We start from the raw sequence: 15,191 nt of genomic DNA, 5'->3' as shown, positions 1-15,191 counted from the left end.
TCCACCAACAGAGAAAGCTTTTTATTGAACAATCATTTAAAAATTCCACTTTGATTTTTCTTTGTATGCAATTGTGGAAGAGACAATGCAGAAAGAGGATATGTTTTAATTTGACATTTGGAAATGTCCAATCCTCTGTGCACACTAGTCTTTCTATTGCATTTACTTTAATTCTCATAATACATTGACACAATATAGAAACTATCAATATTACTGGAATAAATCTTGCTTTTGGTATGAGTATTCAGTAACTAGACAGGCTGAAAAGCTACTACTGCCACCACCTTTTTCCTCAGTATGGTCCATTGTCAGAGATCTGAACATCACACACTTAAAACGATGCAAGGAGAATATAGACTCTTTATTTTACAAAGATGAGTTCATCAGACAACAACATGTTCTTAGTGAACCGAGGATAGGACTGGCCAAGCTATGACATGCCCCCCTCAGACAGTCTGTCCCCCAGCTAACCAGCCACCCAGAGTAGCCTATCACAGCAGACCAAACCAGCCCACACAGGTAAGCACACTATGTCAATCGACATGCGGATACACAGACGTTACATTGCAAAAAGCATTTAAGCAAACACACTGCACTTAATGCCGTAAAAGACACACAAGATTTCACTCTAGGAACACTTGATTTCACACTACCATGGGGTGCGTTGATTAAACTGGACTAGACAAGCATGTATCCCCCCATACCTATCAGCTAACTTTCCCCCAGCTTCCCCCAGTTCCCACTGATATATTACTGCTGTTGCATTTAAAATCTATTATAATACTACAAATTACCACAGAAATAGACAAAGACAATAATAAACAGGACTGAACACAAAACACTAACACTTAAAATGTTCTTATTTAAAACCACTTAACTGTCCAATTAGACTTACCCAAGGATTCCACCGGGCACGTGTGCGCCGCGTTCCGGCTCCGACGCGGTTTTGCTCCGTCCTCTGCACAGCGCCCTATTCCACCAGGAGTGTGTCAGAAGCAGAGCGTCTTCACTGCGGGGAAGCCTTCCGCCATTTAAAGTCAGTTGCACTCCTACTACAGTAATTACAGCAGCCTAGTCAAAGCTGATAAAGTCCCTTTAAGCTACCATAATTACTGCAGTCAGCCATCTTTGCTGATGCCAAGTCAGATTTCCAGAGCGGCTCCACACGTCTGGTCATCCTCCTGGTTGCCCTCCCGAGCGACTTTGGCCGTCTGTCCTGCACCTCAGTCACCCTCCCAAGTGACTTTGGTTATCTGTCCTGCCTCATAGTCGTCCTCCAGAGCAGCTTCATCCATTGCCCCTGCCCTCTGGTTGCCGGTCGGAAATCCTCAGCTTCCCCTTGGTCCTGCCCCCAGGCTGCTCCTCTAAGACTCTTTGCTGTGCCCCAGTTAAGCCCCTGGGCTGTTTGCCCGCGGCTCCTGGTTGTGCATCTGTCCAGCCCCCAGGCGCCATCCTCCTAGCTACCTGTGCTTTGTCTTGGCTAATGGACTGTTAGTTTTGGCCTCCCCCTTCCCCCGTCTTCCGATGGCCGTCCGTCCTGTGTCCAATGGGGTGGTTTTAGGGATGTCTGGGGCCCTCCCTTGAAGGGGGGGGACCTGCCATAGACTGATGGTTTTTGGAGTCCTTGTGTTTTATTCTCTTGGTTTCCTGTGTTATACCTCTAGTGTCCAGTCCTTTTGGTCAATTGGTTTTGCTGGTTTATATTAGGGTTGTTGGTTTGAACGACTTCCTTGCATTCTTGGTTAGCTTGTGGTGTTGTGTACTTGGGTTTGTGTTTGTGCATTCTTGGACAGTTAAATGTATGCTGGGAGGTATTTTGAGTATTGTGTTTTCTGGGTTTTGGTTTTCTGTTTGCTCTGTGTTTCTCTCCTGTGTTTCTGCACTTCTTCTCAGCCCATTTTTCCCTCCACACCTGCCCTGCATCATATTTGTTAAGCCTGCCTTGATCTCAGTGTTTCTCCCCAGCCTGCTGTTACCTTCATACTTGCCCTGTGTCAGTCTTGTGAGCCCTGCCCTGCTCTCAGTGTTTCCCTCAGCTCTCATCAGCTCTCAGCCTGCCCTTGTGTCTTGCCACCTGTTCCTCGTTGTTTAGTTCGCTTTGTATTTAAGTCTTGGTTTGCAGTTCAGTTTTGTTGGATGTTCTGTTCTGATCAGTTTGCTTTGGTCTGTTCTATTTCTCCAGTCTAGTCCTGTATTCAGTTTTGCTCAGCTCAGCCAGATTTTGTTTTTGCCTGCACATCTCAAAATAAAGAAGTTCTTAAGCCTGGATCAGCCCTGCTTCTTGGTCTCTGCATTTGGGTTCACCTGCTCCCCAACCCATAACAGAGACTGAAATGAAAAATTGATATTTGATATGTGGTATAAGATGTGACTAAACTTTGACTTTCACATTTTGAAGAAGTTTGCTCTTGGTTTTTGAAAGCTTCATCTATTGCCTCATTGGACTGGAAAGTTGCAGCAGAGTGGAAACAAAATCAGAATAATAGTTTAAGGTTTGGTTTAAGAGGAATTAACCTACCCAGTGGTATCCAGTTTAGGGATGCTCTAGCTCATGTGGGAGAGGTTTGTCTGTTGATCTTATCAGCTGGTGGTTTGATTCCTGGCATTTCCTGCCAGGCACTGAACCCTAAATTGCTCCCAGTGGATGTGTAAAAAAATGTGGCTCACTCTAGACAGAAGCATCCGACAAAGTAATGTATTAACAAATGAAATCATAACCAGTCTTTTCATCATGTGATTGTGCCTGTGTCAATTCAATACAATACGCTTTTTTTTGCATGACACTCGACATGTGCTGCCAAAGCACATGTCAGATTATGAAAGACAATGTTAAGGAATGAAATCAACAAAGGTAAAGTGAATAACAATGTTAGTTAATAGAATAAAATAGATATAAGTAATCAAGTTAGTATTGGTACAATTTCAACGTGACTTTAACAATGCAAGACAAGCAAAAATAATGCAAGTGTTATCTACTGATAATAAAGTAAAAAGATGTTAGTGGGGATAATATAAGATATCCATTATTCAATAGATAACAAAAGAAAGCCTACTGATAATTAAATAAAATAAATAGATGTTAATAGTAGAGATAATGTAAAACAGCAATTAGTCCACAAATAACATAACAAAAAGGAGATGGTGGCACTAAGTAGAATATGGTAAACTAGATATATTTATAAATGTCTATCTGTCTATATGTCTATGTCCTACTGGTTGTCTCTTTTGTTGTGGTAGGAAATGTCATATTTAGCAGCCAACACTACACATTCTGTCTTTTCCCCCGAATGAGGGGTCATTTCTTCCTTTCTGTCGGGGCAATTGTTTTCAGATTTCGTAAAGAATTTCTCCATAATATTTCTGTAGATTTGACATTCTGTTAGAAAGTGTAATTCTGTCTCTGCAGCTCCTTCATCACAGTGACAGCACAGGCTGTCCTCTGTGGGCAGCCAGGTCTGTCTGTGTCTGCCTTTCTCTATTGTCAGACTATGGTCTGTACAAGTCTCTCTCGGATTTTTATCATTTACTGTGGTTAGGTAGTCTGCCACAGTATACTGTCTGTTTAGGGCCACAAATTTTTCTAGTTTGTGTTGTGAGCGTATGATATCATTCCGATAAGTGATGCATTTTTCTTGGTCTTTAGTTATAATTTGGATAAGTCTAATCTTCTGCATGATAGTGTAACTGCTAAGAAGCTAGCGGGGGTTTGTGATGTCAGAAGGTGAAAGGTCAGCCAGCCTCAGGACTGGTTGGCTGAGGGGACTCCATTCTATGTTCAAAACTTCAGGCAGGCAAGGGCTTTATCATGGCAACAGGCAGGGCTGCTCTTTTTAATATGCCTCCAGAATTTGATAGATCTTTCTTGAATACTTAGAAGTAAAGGATATTGGCCTAATTCTGCCCTGCATGCAGAGTTTGGGGGTTTCTTTGTACCAAGAGAATACGGCATGCAGGGTTTCAATTGGATGTTTGTCCCATTTTGCCCAATAATTTTGTAGTAAGGGGTCCCATACCTCACTACAATACAATCAATTCTATAACTGATTTAAATATTTTGAGCCATGTCCTAATTGGAATTTGGATTTGAACTGAATGCTTGATGGCATAGAAAGCCCTTTTTGCCTCCTTTTTTAGTTCCTTCACAACAGAGCTGAAGTTTCCTGTGGAAAGAATTTGTAATAGGTAAGTGGTGCAATATTTGTTTGTCTTATTTGGGTCCCATCTATTTTAAATGTTGGGTCATTTCTCTGTAACCTTGATCTTTTTTGGAAGGTGATAATTTTGGTGTGTTAACTGTCAGGGCCCAGGTCTAACAGTCCTGGTGGAGAAGGTCCAGGCAAGACCTTCTTTTGTAGGAGACAGTGTGACGAGGTCATCTGCATAAAACAGACACTTGATTTCTGTGTCTTGAAAAGTGAGACTAGGTGCTGGAGATTGGTCTCAGAACAAGGCCAGTTCATTAATATAAATATTGAACTGGCATTGTTATTAATCACAATAGTCACTGTCCACAGCATGACAACTACAACATTTTGTAAGGTATCACAATAGAATAGGTATGAAGTTAAAGTCGCCCTCCATTCAAATATATGTTTTTCTTCTTGTTCTTTCAGTTGGATGTTTGAGCTTCACTGTGCAGAATGATATATGTGCAGAGTTTCACACCAAAAGCCTCTTTTCACATTCATCTGCTGAAGTGTAGTTCAAGTTTAGATCATGATTTGTGACATTGTGGAAGCCCATCATGTGGCGTGGAAACTTGAAACTTCCAGTGTACATACAGTAGTAGGAGACTATTTTGTAAGCTTTTTATTTTTTATGTTTTGGCATTGTTATTAGATATGGGCACTAGACATGACGTGAAATGAAGTGAGACAGATAAGCTGTGACATCCAACCAAGTCTGCTGCTGGATTCAACCCACATTGACATTGTGAGTATCTGTCATGCGTCTTTAACAGTAGGTAACCAGAGCACACCCAGCAGTTAAAGCTTTGAAATGAAATATATTTGCATATTCATAGATTCTGAATTTTTAATGAGGAAGAAAGAGTGTCATATTTTAAGGATTTTAATATGGTAATTATACTGGTATTATAATGTCTTAACGCGTCTGAAGGGATCACCGAAGTTATACCAATTCACCTTGAGGGGGCCATGAAAGTGTTCATGACAAGCCACTCAATGTTGTTGAGACATTTCAATCAAAATGTGATCCTCATAGTAGCAATAACGTTAGGAGGAAAAGTCAAGCGATCACACAAGTCGGATATAGGACCATAAATATCTGTGTCAATCCATCTTGTATGTTGAGATATTTCGCAAAAGCGGACTAATGAAAAAAAAACAAACCCAAAACAAATTGTCATCCCTAGAGCCCGGCATGGCGCTTAAACTGTCATTTCCGACTGTCTTTCAACGCACCACGAGCACTGCGATGGAAACGCCCTGATGGGTGGGCCCAGACAAAGCCTCTCCCAACAAACCCCGTCCATAAACCGCAGTAACTAACAGTATAGTGCGGGTTGTGTACTTTGTACAACTTCTGTCTTAATGTTGTGCATATAGTTAAGGGGTTACTCTGCCAGGATGTGTCAGTAAAGTATTGATCAATTATAATCATATCGTGCGCTTAATTGTTCGAAGACGGTACATTTGTGTGACACTGGATTCGGGTTTTGGGTTTTGAATCACGTCAGATGATGATAGTGTTGCTGCTGCTAAATGCCTGTGTTTGTTTGGGTGAGTGTGAAATGATTGATTCGCCTTTAGACTGCTTGTGTGACTGTATCCTGTTGCCCTGAGTGTATGACTGATTGTAGGGATTTATAGTAACAATATTTCTGTGGTTCTCAGTCAGGAGTAGTTTATGGTATCTCCAGTGGTGTAAACGTGTAGTTAGTATACACAGGGTGCGATTTGTAAAAAATCAGAGAGGGGGACGTTTTTGAAACGTTTTTATTCATGAAAATAAATCATAACCACAGTGGGCCTGTGTAGACTATGAAGCCTGTTAGGCTATTTCTTACAGCTGTTACAGTAATATTCATAAAAGCGATGTGATGTCATGTTCACGCCTTATCCTTTCCTCATACGGAGACACAGGAGATGTGATCATATAGAACAAAACAAAAGGTTAAATGTAACATGCCAGAGTTAAATCCCCCAGCGCTCCTTTCAGCACTGTGGATAGCGCCACTCGGCCGGACGAGCCTAAACACTTAATGTCATTCGCACTGTTTAATTCAACTCTATGCGCAGCAAACTTCCTTGTTGAATAGAAAATAATGACAACATACAACAGCACAACGTGCTGTCATCATAAAAGTAACCAGCCTACAGTAGATGCCTACTTGTCAGAATAAGAAAACAGTCTGCTTTGACTTTGACTACTGTCTTCTTTCTCTGCTTTCCTGTGGAGGGGTCATCCGCGGCGTGTGGCCCCTCTTTTACCCACATCTCTGCAAATTTCCAGGCAGTGAGGGAGGCAACCTCTGGTCCATTTACTGCGTCATCACGTAGCCCCTGGTCCATTTACTGCGTCATCACGTAGCCCCTGGTTCAGTTATTGGGTCATCTCGTAGCCTAGACGCCGTGTCATCTCTTTTTAAAAAAGGAACCAGATGTCCAGATTTGCTTTTGGGAGGAATTTTCACCAACAGTAATAAAGTTGTGTAATTAAACAGCATGTCTGAGCCACAATCACAAATTAGCTAACTCCTAACACCTGAAATTAAATATAACATCAATTGATCTCAGTTTTGTCCAGTGAGGTCATTTTCAATTCTGTGACATTTGAAAGGTTTAAACTATAAATACTAAGTGCTTCAGATTCTCCACTTCATGGACTCCATTATTGCTGCTGCTGGGCTGCTGCTCGTCAACAAAGCATACAGTTTGAAGTTGAGGGCTACCAAATCATCAGGTCGAGTATCCCCCATATCCTGCTCTTTCACTCTGTATCATAATAGCGCACTTTTTTGCAGAAAACACACAAACCTGGCAACTCTAGAGATCTTACCATTAACATCACGTTAAGTTGGAGCGGCTAGATTGTTTGAGTTCTGTAAAATTGTTGGTAGGGACAATCCAGCAATATGTCCCTACCGTCCATACCCAAAACTACACCCACATATGAACTGATTATATGTTTTACGTATAAAATATTGAATACTGAAAAGTTACCAGTGGCTATAGCTGTGAAATAAATGTAGTGGTGTAAAAAGTATATTATTTCCCTCTGAAATATAGCACACAATGGAAATACTCAAGTTAAGTACAATTACCTCAAAAAACATTCCACCACTATAATATGTAAAGGATCAAAGGGTGTCTGGGAATGCTGGCAGGTGTCCTTCCTCTTCAACATATATTCATCAGGTCGGTACTCATGCGTGTGTTTGTTTCTGTTTCCTCTCTAGGCCTCGCAGATGACCGTTATGTTAGGGAACAGTATGGGAAGACGTACAGGTGGATGTTGCATGGAGACACTCGGTCACTAGAGTTCACCCCCAAAGACAACTCAGAGGTGACAGTCTTGTGGACACGTCATGTTGAGAGGGGGACGGATCCCAAGTTTCCACCCACAAGCCACAAGACGCGGAAGGGGATAGTAGGTGTACAGTGGGGGGTTATATGTTGCTACTATGAGCAGAGTTATTTAACCCAGGAAGACAGTGGCCTCTACACAATGAGAGACAAAGATAAGAAACTGCTGCATACTGTGACCATTGAGGTAATAGGTGAGGATCCTTCTTATGCTCGTTTTATTTCATTTCCTTTCCTGGATCTGACAGTATGGCTGTCAATCTTTTCTTGGATTTTTGGTTGTAAAGGATAGGTTTAAAATGTTCAAATTCTTCTTAAAACAACAGTCAGGTGCCCATATGAACACTGAAAGAGGTTTTCTTCCCTGTAATTGTTCCTCTTCATAATGACTATTAAAAGATCCCCTTCAAATGTGCTTTCAATGTAATTGATGGGGGCTCAAATCCACAGTCCTCGCTTTGTGCAAAAATGTATTTAAAAGTTTATCTGAAGCTAATATAAAGCTTCAGTAGTCTGACTTAGTCATATCAAGTGGATATCTGCCACATTTACAGTCTTTTTACAATCAAATTACCAAATTTGTGTTTCCTTGGACAGTTTTTTTCCCCCCTGTTGAGCTGCGGTGGAGGTATATAGTATATAACAAAAAGAGGGACTTTGGCACTAAAGGACTGTAACATGGAAAGATATCTACTTGATTTGACTAATTTGACTAATTTGGACAGCTGAAGGTTTAGCTTCAGATAAACTTTTATATACATTTTGCACAGAGGGAGGCTTGTAGATTTTGGCCCCCATCACTTACATTGTAAGTGCATTGGCTGGTTTTAGCCTCATACTTAACGTACAGAAACATATCTTCTCAAAACGCCTCAAAATGTCAAACAATTTCTTTAAGTTGACTACAGCTGCCATACTATGTGAAAAACAAAACTAGAAACTTGCAACCCCAGTCAAGACTGCAGGAGATGTGTGTTTGATACAGGTTTTGGGTGGAGAATCACTTTAATGCCTTCTGTCTTGTGCATTCTCTCTTCCAGCAAACACAAGGTCCTATAAACGGAGTCCTGGAGAAAGCCTCAGTTTCACTTTTGATCTGAAACCGAACTCCTGCAACATTTACTTCATCCCAGAAAGTGACCTCAAACTGAAAAGGTTTGAGTCTGAGATAGTTCGTCAAGGCAGGCTAGAGAGGAAGGGCTCGGATGAAGTTGATTGTGTTGGGTTTCAGCTGTCAAAGCCATGTGGGATTTTGATTGAGAGTCTCCAAATGTCATGTGGTGGACGCTTCGAGGTCAGAGATCAAAGTGACAACAAGGCCTTGGTGGTGTCACTGGAAATGAAGCGTAGGGTAAACCATAAGACGACCACTGAAGGTAAGAGGCCAAACACAACCACCCTCTCTAGCTTCCCCCATGACCACTAGATGGAGCCAATTTTCATTTTTTTTTTGTATATTAGTGGCCTTGCTAATCTTTGAATAGCATCAAAACCATTCTACTGGTGGGAGGAAATCAAAAGAAGTGGTTTTGAGGTAAGTTGATGTAATATTTTGACAGTACAAAATAAGCCTGTGTGTTTTTTATAAAAATATACAGAAACTTTTTAACTGTTAATATGAGAATCATCTGGACGGTGATCCATGAGTTTGAACAAAAAATAACAAATACTTTTTTGTATTATGTGAAAGTGTAAGAGTAGGATTTTTGAGGGGAGACGCCCTGCTAGCAAAACACGCTGGTGTTTACTGTTTTTGGTTCTCCACTTGGCCAAGTGTTTTCAATAAACATTTTCAGCATTAAGACATCAAAAGTCTTGTGTGTGCCTTTCTCCACTGCTGACCGTTGCTCAAAATATCCACAACACTCTGCAACCTTTGAAAATGGAGAAGGCCAATGGCAAGAAAATTGTGAAAAAACCCCTAGAAAATAAGGAGATCAAATGAAGAAGAAGACCCAGGAAGATGAGGATGCTGAATGTCTATACAGCACTGAGCTGCTCTCATATTGTGGTGTGAAAACTTAATGAAATGGTCTCATGAGGAATGAAGCAATGCAACAGAGGCAGGTTTCTGCTGTGAGTTTTGTTTGGAAGTTTAATTTTTGTTGTGCTTTGCTGATTTAAATGGCATTTTTTTGGGCCTGATTGTTTCTCTGATTTGGAATGACAGTTTTTTGGTTTGTTCACATCAAAATGAAATTTTAATAGTTGTTCTATTGATTTGAAAATATTGACAATAATCCTGCTAGTCACATAATTTTAATGATTTGTTCACACTTGCATGTTTTTTTCAAATCTCTCCAATTGTGATTTGTCCTAGGCCCATCAATTTGAAATTAATTGGCAATAATCAAACCATTCTAAAAACAATTAAAAGTAAGTTCATTATGCAGTTCAAGTAAGAGCAATGTCAATAAAGTTAAATGTTATGCATGAAAACCAAGTCTATATATCAAAATTACTCATGAGGGAAGATGCCCCCCAAGTGTTCTTACCCTGGTGGGGGAGAATCTTCCCCGGGTTGTGGGGTAAGATGCCCCTTTACAAGACTTTAAGTTTAGTTTTATAATAACAAAGTTGTAGTCTGTTATGATTTAATTACCCTCTGAATGTGTTTATGTAAGCATACGTCTTGTCAACATATTATATTGATATTCAGATTGTATATATTTTAAAAGAAAATAGACATTTTTCTTAAGGGGGGCGTCTTACCTCGTTTTACCCCCAAGTGTGTTTTAAAATCAGTGCCAAATGTATTTTTTCATTATTGCCTTGGCATAAGAAAAATCTTATTTTTAGCTTCTTTTGTTTGTTTTTAGGTTCATTTTCTCTCTAAATTAGCAATCATTTGGTCTGTAAGTCTATAAATGACCATTGCAAGTTCCAAAATCCTGAATTGACATCTTTCTCGTTTTTTTCCAAGATAAGATATTCAGTTTACAATGATATGAATCAGGAACAATTTCAGACATTTCTGGTCTGCAAATTACACAATTGATTAATTGCTGATACATTTTCTAACCATCAACTAATCAATTCATCAACTCATTGTTTCAGCACAAGGGTCTCGTGACCCTGAACTTCGCTTTGGCGGTGGTGTTTTTTTGTTTTTGTTGGTTACCTGTGGTACCGTGTGGGCCTGCTGCTCTGAGAAGAGGTCCTCCAAAGAGGATCATTCTGAGACTGAAGCTGCTGCTGCATCTGCACCTGAGGTGACATGTTCTGCCTTACAGCTTCTAGACACTTTTTTGTGTGTACAATACCGTCAGAGTAAAAATCTCTGTCATGCTGTAAAAGAATATATTCCCATTGTGTCTCTGGACTATATATGTTTAATTTAAATTGCAGGATGAGCCTGTTGGACCGAGGTCAGATGAATTGAGTCAGCCCTCTGGGAGACACTACCCTGCTCAGCCTTCTCATACTCCGACTGGTCCGCTGGTTAGTGTGTGTTGCATTGCATAGAGAGAACTTCTCCTCTCCTGTTCTTTTGTCTGTCTTTTCTCTTGCCTCTCCACCATTAAACTGTTATGTCACTCTGCAGGTACACGATCCTACTGACAATGTGCCACCTTCTTATTCTGAGGTACGACCTGCTGCACATGTTAGTCTGAGCAAGCACACCCATATACTCACACACTCAGTGAATAAAAGTGCAATTTATAGTATTTTTCAACATCTGTGTTCCTTCCAAACTGACATTTCTTGGTGTAATCGCTGTAACCAGACCACAGTCTTTCTCAGAATGCAATAATGAACATTAAACTTCCTAAAGGTTGCAGTATCAAAACATCTGTGGTAATAATTTGACATTAATATTCTCCATGTTGCACCAACAATAACAACAGTTATTTGTATTTCAGACTTAATTCAGTGGGATCTGTATTAAAATTAAAGCTTGCTGGTGATTCTCTGATACACAGTTACATGTTGGTCTTTTTCTCTCCAGGTTGTGGCTTCAGCAGAGCAGGCAGTTGTTCCATCTGCCCCCTTCTACTCTGACGTTGAGCCGCGGTTTGAGCTGAAGGGGGTGACCTTTCCCTCAGACTCAGCCAGTGTTTATACCTCAGACAAACTCAACTTCCTCTGAAGGCCTTATTTTGATGGGTATCCTTGTAATATTTGGTGCTTGCATCTACAAAAAATATGAAATGCACCAGTTGCCTTGCCCTGCATGTATCCACTGGAGAGTGGCAACAACGCCTTAACACCGCTGCACTGCAATCAGTTAACGTAATTGTGTCAATACATTTTTTGTTATTACACTTTTATTTTTACACACAAGCAGTAAACTGATTACAGTTGCAATGTGCCAATTTTGCATGTGTCTCCATTTTATCAATCACTCTCACATGTACACTTCCTTCTTTTTGGAGCTTTAATGATTATTTATTAAGTAGATGTTTTTAATATATTTGTTTTAATGTTTTGGAACTCATGTCAGAGTTTATGACTGTTGTGTAAATAAGGAGTTTAGTTGGTTTTCTGTTGAAACACTAACAAACCTTTATCATTTTTATTAGTCAGACAAAACAGGAAAGGAGGAGGGATTGCAGCCATTTTCTCTACATAGTTTGTGTGTAATGACATTGACCTGAGTGAATTTACATCATTCGAATATCTTGCTCTTCAGCTCAAAGCAGAATTATTAGTATTCATTATTACATTATATCGGCCACCAAGATATTCATCAATATTTCTACAGGAATTCTGAGAGCTGATCTCACTTAGTATCAATAGACATGATCGGTTAATCCTGAATGGAGACCTGAATATTCATATTAATAAAAAAGAATGACTCCAAAGCTGTGGAGCTTGTAAATTTACTGAACAGCTTTGAACTCACCTAACATGTAAATAAAGCCACTCATCAGCATGGTAACACTCTAGACTTAGTAATAACAACAGGTTTAAACATTGATAGTGTTTCAGTATTACCTCTTTCTGACCATCACTGTGTGTTTTTTTATGCCAACTTAACCTTAACAAAGACTAAAAGGGAACTTTTGGTTCAAAAGAGATTCCTAGATGACAAGGCTGAAACAATGTTTTCTAATATTATGAGATCATTTGACTCATTCAGTGAAGACTGCTCTTTAAATGATATGGTTGAATATTTCAACAATACCTTGTCATCTGCTTTAAAACTGCTGCTCCACTAAAGGTTAAAAAGGGGTCGACTGACAGAATCTCCCAATTGTTAAACAATAACAGTGTTAATGAGATCAAGAGAATCTGTTGGGCAGCTGAAAGAAAATGGAGGAAAACTCGACACACAGGTCACTGTAATATATACAAAGAAGCCATGAGTGCCTATAACAAAGTAATATGTCTGGCAAGAAAAGATTACTTTTCCAAGATCATTAGAGAGGATGCTGGGAACTCTATAATATTATTCTCCACTGTTGACCAACCACTCAACACTGCCTCCGACCCCCCACAGTTCTCTCCATCAAAATGTGAAGAACTCGCATTGTCCTTTAATAACAAAATAACCTCAATTAGAGACAGTATTGCTGCTGATGTGAACACAGATGATCTCAGTAAATCCTGTAAAAATGATGTAACCATGTAAAAATTCACCTGTATTACACTAACTGAGCTTTGCAAGACTGTCACTGAATGTAACTCCTCCACCTCATGTATTGACCCTGTACCTACAGCTTTTTAAAAGCGGGTGTTCAACAGTGTTTCAAGTCATGTCCTAAAAATTATAAATACATCTCTTCAAACAGGAATCTTCCAAGATGCCCTTAAAACAGCTGTTGTAAAATCCTTACTACAGAAACCAAACCTAGATGGTATTACACTGACCAGTTATAGGCCAATACCCAACCTTACCTTCATCAGTAAGATACTTGAAAAGATAGTTTCTGTGAAAATAAACTCCTTTCTTAAAAAAATCAGTATCCTGGAGGAATTTCAGCCAGGCTTTACAACATACCACAGCACTGAAACTGTTCTTACTAAAATAATAAAAAATAACAGCGACCTCAGACTAAACTCTGTCTCAGTTCTTATCCTCTTAGACCTAAGCGCAGCATTTGATACGATTGACCATGATATCCTAATTAATCGTCTTGAAATGTGGGTTGGTCTTTCTGACCTTGTGTTAAACAGGTTCAAAACATACATCAAAGGGAGAAAGTTTTATGTCAGTCTTGGAGATCATGTGTCTGAGGAACATGACATTTGCTTTGGAAATTGCTGCGGAAATTAACTCCCTGGATTAAATCAGAGGTCACAAGTCTTGGTGTTATCTTAGATTTAGATGTAAACTTCAAGTCCCACATTAACAAAATGAGGTAATAATTTTTCCAAATTAAGAAACATAGCTAAAGTACAACCATATGTAAATCAAAAAGATGCTGAAAAACTGACTCATGGCTTCTTTTCAAACCGATTTGATTACTCTAATGCACTTACAAAAAAAAAGAGCACAGAGACTTCCACTCATTCAAAACTCAGCAGCTTGGCCATTATCCAGAACCAAGTGGAGAGAACATATTAGTCCAGTTTTATCTGCTCTGCACTGGCTTCCTGTAACATTTAGAAGTGACTTTAAGGTGGACTAGGGCCAAACTACACTGCTTACTCCATTGTTAAGTATTCGTCTTCAAGAACAATGTGATCAGCTGCTGCTGGTTTATTCCCAGCAACAGCCGAAAGAAAGTCGGGGATGCAGCCTTTGTCAGTTACACACTACGAAGAGATATCACAGAAGCCAGCTTGCTAAATATTTTTAAAAGAAAGCTTAAGACTAATCTCTTCACTTAAGCCTTTAATTAACAATGAATGTCCTGATACAAGCCTGGAATTCTTTTTTGCACTCTGCTTTGCACTTGTGCACTGCTGCACTTCTTTTAAAATGCTGTCTTTTACTTGATTTTATGCACTTTATGTATTCTATTTTTAACCTTTTTTGTTAATAAGAATTATTATTATAAGTATTCAGTGGGTTTTATTTTCCATCTTATGTTACATTAATGTTTTTAACATGTTTTTAATGTTCATTTTATATTCTATTTTCATGTGAAGCACTTGGTGCATGTAATTTCTTTGTTGTAAAGCATTTTTGCATGAAAAGTGCTATGCACATAAAGATTATTATTATTATTGAGAAACATAATATGAAGAGCTGTAAAATATTTGTGAATACATGAATATTTTGTGTTTGTATCATTGAAATTCTGACTTTGTGTCATGTGCATTAAAACTAATACCTTACTACAGTATATGGTTATCTGTGTTTGTTCTTCTGTCTTCCTGTTTATCTTAAAAAAAAATACATACAGTATAATTTACTTGCAGGCACCACCCACCCAGCATGTCCCCACGCAGCCAAAAGCTCATCCAAGCATAGAAATTCTTTCCCACCAAACCAACTGGTTCACAGGAGAAACTTGACTGAGCAGAAGTTAAAATGCGACTGAGACTTTTGTACGTTGGAAAGAATAACTGCAGAGCCACAAATCTGTTTGGCATGTGAGACAAGAGGCCACATTTGTTACTGTCAGTGATCCTGAGTATAAACTCTCCCAAGTTTTACGTAGGACTGCGATGAATTCATGTCTGAAACACACACACTGCAACATGCATTTGAACTATCTTTTTTAAATAAAAACTAAACAAAATGTTTTAAAA

At 39.3% G+C, this 15,191-nt stretch overlaps 1 long non-coding RNA gene across 1 annotated transcript; it reads left to right on the top strand.

The window, feature by feature from the left end:
• Positions 1-5,471: 5,471 nt before the first annotated feature.
• Positions 5,472-14,530, top strand: LOC122990630. Its single transcript, XR_006405427.1, has 6 exons — positions 5,472-5,741; positions 7,421-7,741; positions 8,588-10,759; positions 10,896-10,988; positions 11,092-11,133; positions 11,497-14,530. It is a non-coding gene; the product is annotated as an uncharacterized LOC122990630 (long non-coding RNA).
• The last annotated feature ends 661 nt before the right edge of the window (positions 14,531-15,191 follow it).

The sequence above is a fragment of the Thunnus albacares genome, chromosome 10 (genome assembly GCF_914725855.1).
Source record: "Thunnus albacares chromosome 10, fThuAlb1.1, whole genome shotgun sequence".
NCBI classification, from domain to species: Eukaryota; Metazoa; Chordata; class Actinopteri; order Scombriformes; family Scombridae; genus Thunnus; species Thunnus albacares.
The sequence above is the reverse complement of the archived record's forward strand: the minus strand, read 5'-3'. Positions and strand labels throughout refer to the sequence as shown.